General features: G+C 43.8%; 1 protein-coding gene across 1 annotated transcript in view; it reads right to left on the bottom strand.

Annotated features, from left to right (window-relative positions):
• Tnrc6c (trinucleotide repeat containing 6C) overlaps positions 1–5,750 on the bottom strand; it is a 118,467-nt gene extending 112,717 nt beyond the window's left edge. The window contains exon 1 of the mRNA XM_026780806.1: positions 5,436–5,750. The gene's annotated coding sequence lies outside the window, so the exon portion shown is untranslated. The remainder of the gene's footprint in view (positions 1–5,435) is intronic.
• Positions 5,751–5,782: the final 32 nt, after the last annotated feature.

Genomic DNA, 5,782 nt, shown 5'->3' with positions numbered 1-5,782 from the left:
AAAAAAAAAAAAAGAACTCTGAGTCCCTCTATGTCTTAGCTATGGTGTTCCCCAAACTTGGTTTGCCCACTGTCTCCTTGCAGAGTTATCACTTTCATCCAAGGAAGTTCCACCTTTCAGGACCAAGACTTTTCAAGTCAAGTTTTGTGTGTCCACACCACCATCATCCCATCAAACCACTTTCTATTCTGACTGATGGGCACACCCTCAGCATTTCCGAGGGCAGTTCCCTTGAAGTACAAGTTAGTCTGGAGGGAAACTGTTCTTGGGGGTCATGGGAAACAGAAATACTGGACTGGACTTCTCTAAGCATCTATTTTGAAACTCATTCTTACAAAGAGGATATGGTAAGTGTATAACTATGTTATACTCCAACCATAGATTTTGGCCAAAATCCTGTATGGGTGTGTGGTTTCCTCCAAACCTTTCTTGACTGCTCTCTTTTTGTAGACCATCGCCAGCAGGTCAACTCTAGGAAGTCCAGGAGAAGAGCCTTCTTTCACTGTAGCTTTGTACACAGAAGGCAGCAGAGGGGAACAAGCAGAAGCCCTGGCATTAGAGGACCTGAGGTATCTACCAAGGCTGATGACAGCCAGCAACTCATTCTAAACCAGCTAAGATTTTTCACATCTAGACATGACCGGAACACCCATACTTATTAGCTAACATGAAGAAAATGCTCGGAAAGCATGCTGCCAATATCAGCAGCAGGAGGGGTGAAACAAGGTGCAAAGAATAGAGACTAAGAAACTGTTTTCAAAGCCACCCTATTTCTGTATGAATTTGAATTCTGTCATCTCCTACAAACTGTAGATTATTGTGGAAATCCCTTTCTCCTCTGTTCTTCCATCTGTTCACCTGTGAAATGGGAGCAATAAAGGCAACTACCTTAAAGGAGTATTGTCAAGTATTAATAATATGACCTTGACATGGAGTCACATTGAATGTTTGTTAAGCATTTTTGAAGACTTTGCTTAAATGGAGATCTGACTGACAGAATACTGACCACCTCCCCTACATCAAAACTGTTCTCAATGACTCTGGCACTAGGGCCTATAGAACCACCAATTTCTTTCCTCAAGATATTCCCTGACAGAAGAAACATTGCTCCAAGTCTCAGTCTCCTTCATTGAGAACAAAGCTTATGAAGACTATTCCTTGCACTCTTCCTCATTCCCATAGGAATAGTATTTCCTATTTCATATAGACTGTGAGAAAACAGCACACGACCCAAGGAATACTCCTGCACTCCTCTTCCACAGCTCCTGAACAACTCTGCTGTTAATCTCATCTCAGCAAGAAGGCAATCCATGGGGCCTGAGTCAGCAGCTCCCACTTACAGATCTACCTTAATTCAAGCTTGCTATTTTAACTTGGAGTCTCCTACTTAGTTCAAAGAGTAATTAAAAAGAAATGATCTTTGGGAATAAACAGTACACAATACAGGCTCAAGACAAGCAAGTAATTTTTGTTGTGAAAGTTTCCTGGCTTTTTAGAATAATCCGACTTGACGCTTTGATACTGGAGGTCCACAGCTCAACCCTTCTGAGGCAGGAAGCATGACTGTACAAGACTCTACCAGAAGGTCTAAAGAAGGAAGACAGAGAAGGTCTTCAGATTGAGAAATGAGGCATCTGTTTAGGCATTTGAAGGCTCCTGGGGGATCATTTAATATACAAAAAGATGATGGCTACAAAGAATGCTATCAGCTTCAATGGCAATGAACTGCTAATTTAAAAAAAAATTGTTGTGGCAGAAAGGTTTATGAAGAGGCAAATGGAAAGCAAGGCCCATCAGACCAACCTAGCCTGTACTCTGGGGAACTCATCTCCCAAAGGACTCCTCAGTCTTAAGACTATACATGGCCAGGTGAGCTCACGTGTTTATAATAGGAAAGATGTGTTGCAATAGAATAGGAAAAGGGAAGGGAGTGGTGACAACTCCACATTCTAATTCCTAGAGAAAGTATTTGAATTCATTGGCCTGCAAGAGGACTTGACTTCAGAATTCACACTTTTGTCCACTCTTAATCACAACTGTATCATAGCTGGAACTCCAAGAGCCGCAGGATTTTCATGAGCAGGAAGGCTGCTTTCACAAGGCTCCTCCTGCTGTTGTGGTGTGCAGCTGTGGAAGGCAGGCTCAAGAGAGTGTGCACACTGGCTGAGCTGCCTCAGGGATGTTTCATGGCTGGGTGCCCAGATTGTCTAGCTCTGCACACAGCTCTGTAGTGTTTTGAGGGCTACATGGGAGGAATGTATTCTTAAATTAGCAAACAGCTCTCCATCTCTGCATAGCTTCTTCAGTCTCTGGAAGCATCTGAGGCCAAGAAGTCAGTTTAGTGCAATTCCAAAAATGGCACAAAGTATACGGAGTTACACAGCACCCTGAACATGTAAAACCATGCTATAGCAAAGTGGAGGGTGAAAAATAAACCAAACATGCTCCATTTCTCTGTCCCACATCACTTACATGCATTCTCTGCAAAGTTACACAATCATTTCTGACAAGTAATCTTCATATTTTTAAATAATTATGTTTTTGAAAAACTGTGTATAACCTGACAATTTATCAACAGGAACACATTTATGTGTTAAAGTCTATTTTTAAAAGGTATATTATTTTATAAGAAACACTCTCCTCACAAGTATTTAGAAGTCAATTTGTAAAAATGTAATTTGCATAATCAAACTGGCTTAAAAAAAGTAAATCTGTAAAAAAAAAATCTACCCCTAAATATTGACTAGTTCACAGATGACTACTCCTCTCAAAGCTATGATGTCTTCAAACAAGGTGATTAAGATGTTAAGTATTGTTAAGTCCCCTTCACTGAAGCCACTTATCCTGACAGAGGCTTCATCACCTGCTCATCATCTCTCAAGAGACTTCCCTCCTGCTCACCTACACATACAGCAAGGCCTGCTGAAAGAAAACCTGAATAAGAGGTAAAAGTTTGACTGTCTCAAAGTAATTTCAGTCAAAGGAAACCAAACACAACTGGACAAAACCAGTCACCTGGCTTTCCTTAGCTCATTTGGAGCCTTCCAAGCCCTGCCTGACGGGGGCTCTGCCTCTTACTCTCTCCACCCATATCTCTCCCTGCTGCAAGGACTGCTGTAAATCCAGCCTCCCCTCGCCATCTCCTTTTCATGCTTTCCTCAAACCAAGTTTTCTCTGCTAGCTTCAACCCCAAATCACCACTGTCTCAGACGCTATTTGTAAATCTAACAGTCTTAGCGTTACAACTGCTTTCCTTTCCTATAACATCTACCTACTCAAGTATCACCTTTGCACAGAAAGCCAGACTGAGCTGTAAACAGTCATCGTGCGCTCAGACACCCCTCCCTCCAGGGATCAAATTCACACTGGAGAAGGTGGCAGTCTACAAAACAGCTCTTCAGCCTCAACATATAAGGTTGTAATGGAGCCAAAGACAAGTACCAAAGTCAAATCAAATCACAAAAAAGCAATTTTACTACTCTCACCCTCCCCCATGTCATCTTGGGTCCAGCAAGAATAACTTCACAGGCAGGACCCCCTTCTCCCCAACTCGTGGATATTAACAGGTGGAGTAATACACTCAATTCTTGCAGAAATTTTATCTTTCACACAAAGCTTCCTTCAATGAAGAAAAAGTCTCTCATCCCACTCCTGACTTCCTCCTGGGCTTAGTTCTGGGTAATAGTATCTGGGAAAGCACACAATTATCTCAGTAAAGGACACTGCTTAACAAAAAGGTGGCAGCAATGAGGAATACTGTCCTTTAAAGTTTCAAGTAGTCTCCAAATGGCTTGGCTACTTTTTAGTCAATGACTTCAAATGAAACAATGCCTCTTACTCCTGCATAACCAGTACTCCAAAATGCCAAGTCAATTAATTAAGCATAAATATAATCATGCCACAAAACAATCCTTTATTAGTTTATCTGCCACTTGTGACAACCCAACACTAAACATCAAGAGGAGGAACAGCATTTATAAGAGTCCCAACAACCACCAAAACATTTAAACACCAGAATCCCAAGTGGAATCCTTTGCCAATCTCAGGGTCAAAGCTTTAACATTACACCATACTAGCACTTGGGAGGTCAGTGACAGGTTGCTTTGGGCAAGGGGCATGATTTAAATCTATAGTATAAAAATCAGATCCATATGATTATATCACAAGTGTAGGATGCATACATTCAACTATTACTTCCTGAACTATTAATTTCTCATTATTCAAAATATGAAAGAAAAATAGACTCTAAGAATCTTTTGAGGAAGGGGTTGAGACAGGGTTCTTTGTGTAGCCCTGGCTGTCTTGGAACTGTGTAGACCAGGCTGGCCTCAAATTCACAGAGATCCACTTGCCTCTGCCTCCCCAGTGCTGGTATTAAAGGTGTGTGCCACTATCGCTCAGCTAACTCTTAAGAACCTTATGAGAATGCAAATGTTTCGGTAGAAGAAAAAATATCTTTTCAGTATGGGTAAACAAAGTCCCAACTACTGACCTCCTGTGAACAATAAAATCAATTCAGTCATGTAACAGAACCCTGCATTTTAAAAGCCTCACTGTGCATAAATTTCCTTTAAAAAAAAAATCTTAGTAGGTGCCACACTGAAATGTCAAAAGCAAGGCTCACCTCTTCTGTTCTGGAAAAATGTAATTTTTTTCAAGGTGCCCTCTGACAGACAAGTTCAACTGGCTTGGGTTGTCCTATCTAACTCAGTCTCTCATTTCGTAGGGAAGAAAGCCTGCAATCCAGGAATACAACTGTCAGCACCCCACACAGTTCAAACTGTCCTCTGAAGTCACTCGAGTCACGTTTTGAAGGTCTCAATTCATTCATATAGTCATTCCAGTCCAAAGACAGGAAACTGCATAGAATAACACCGTATTCAATCAGGTGCCATTCAGCAATGTGGTCATGAACGGACTAACTGTAATTGGTTCAAGCCGGTTAATGTGCACACTAGATACCCACAAAACAACCACCACCACCCAGAAGCTGGGCAACACAATGGCCCAAACCAGCCAGGAGACTCCGACGTGCAACTCCTTCAAGATGCCCAAGCTGGCCATCAACGGTGCACCATTTTGAGTTTTGAATCTGCGCTTCATACCCAGAAGCCAATGAGCAGACCACTCAAATGGAGGTTTCATCTGGCGAAGGCAAAGGTTGGAGCCAACTCAACTAATTACGTACGGAGGCATCAGCACTGTCAGATATCTCGGAACGCCATAGGTGCAGCCGAGCCCCGCCGGCTCCTCCTCCCAGGGCTCCCGCACAGCATCCCAGCACCATCCTTCATCAGGATTCCTCCAGCTACGCGCCGCGCGCGCGCCAACCGTCTCCTGGCCCGGCCAACGCACAGGGGGATGGGGTGGGGGACAGCTTGACGTCCACATCTGCAGGTTTTAACCGCTACGGATGCCATTTCGCTACATCTCACCTACTTGGTGAAGGCGCGGACCAAGCATCCCTAAAAGCAGAGGCGGAGTCTGGGCGCTCGGCTTTCGTTATCTGTTAACGGGGCCGGGGAGGCTGCAGTGGCGGCGGCGGCGCGTCTTCCTCGCACGCAGCACTCCGCAGTGTCCGTTTGCAACACCGATACATAGAAATCCACCTCATTTCACAACTGCAGGGGGCCCTCGGGGTCGCGTACGGCTCGCTAAACAACGCCACACTGCGGATCAGTGCATGCCACCCTTTGGAAACACACGGTCTGCAGGCGACCGTGCAAGGAGACCGAATCTCATCCACTGCATTAGTTTAAGAGGAAGAGAGAGAGAGAGAGAG

Source organism: Microtus ochrogaster, chromosome 7 (assembly GCF_000317375.1).
Source record: "Microtus ochrogaster isolate Prairie Vole_2 chromosome 7, MicOch1.0, whole genome shotgun sequence".
NCBI classification, from domain to species: domain Eukaryota; kingdom Metazoa; phylum Chordata; class Mammalia; order Rodentia; family Cricetidae; genus Microtus; species Microtus ochrogaster.
This window is presented reverse-complemented; position numbering and strand designations above follow the sequence as displayed.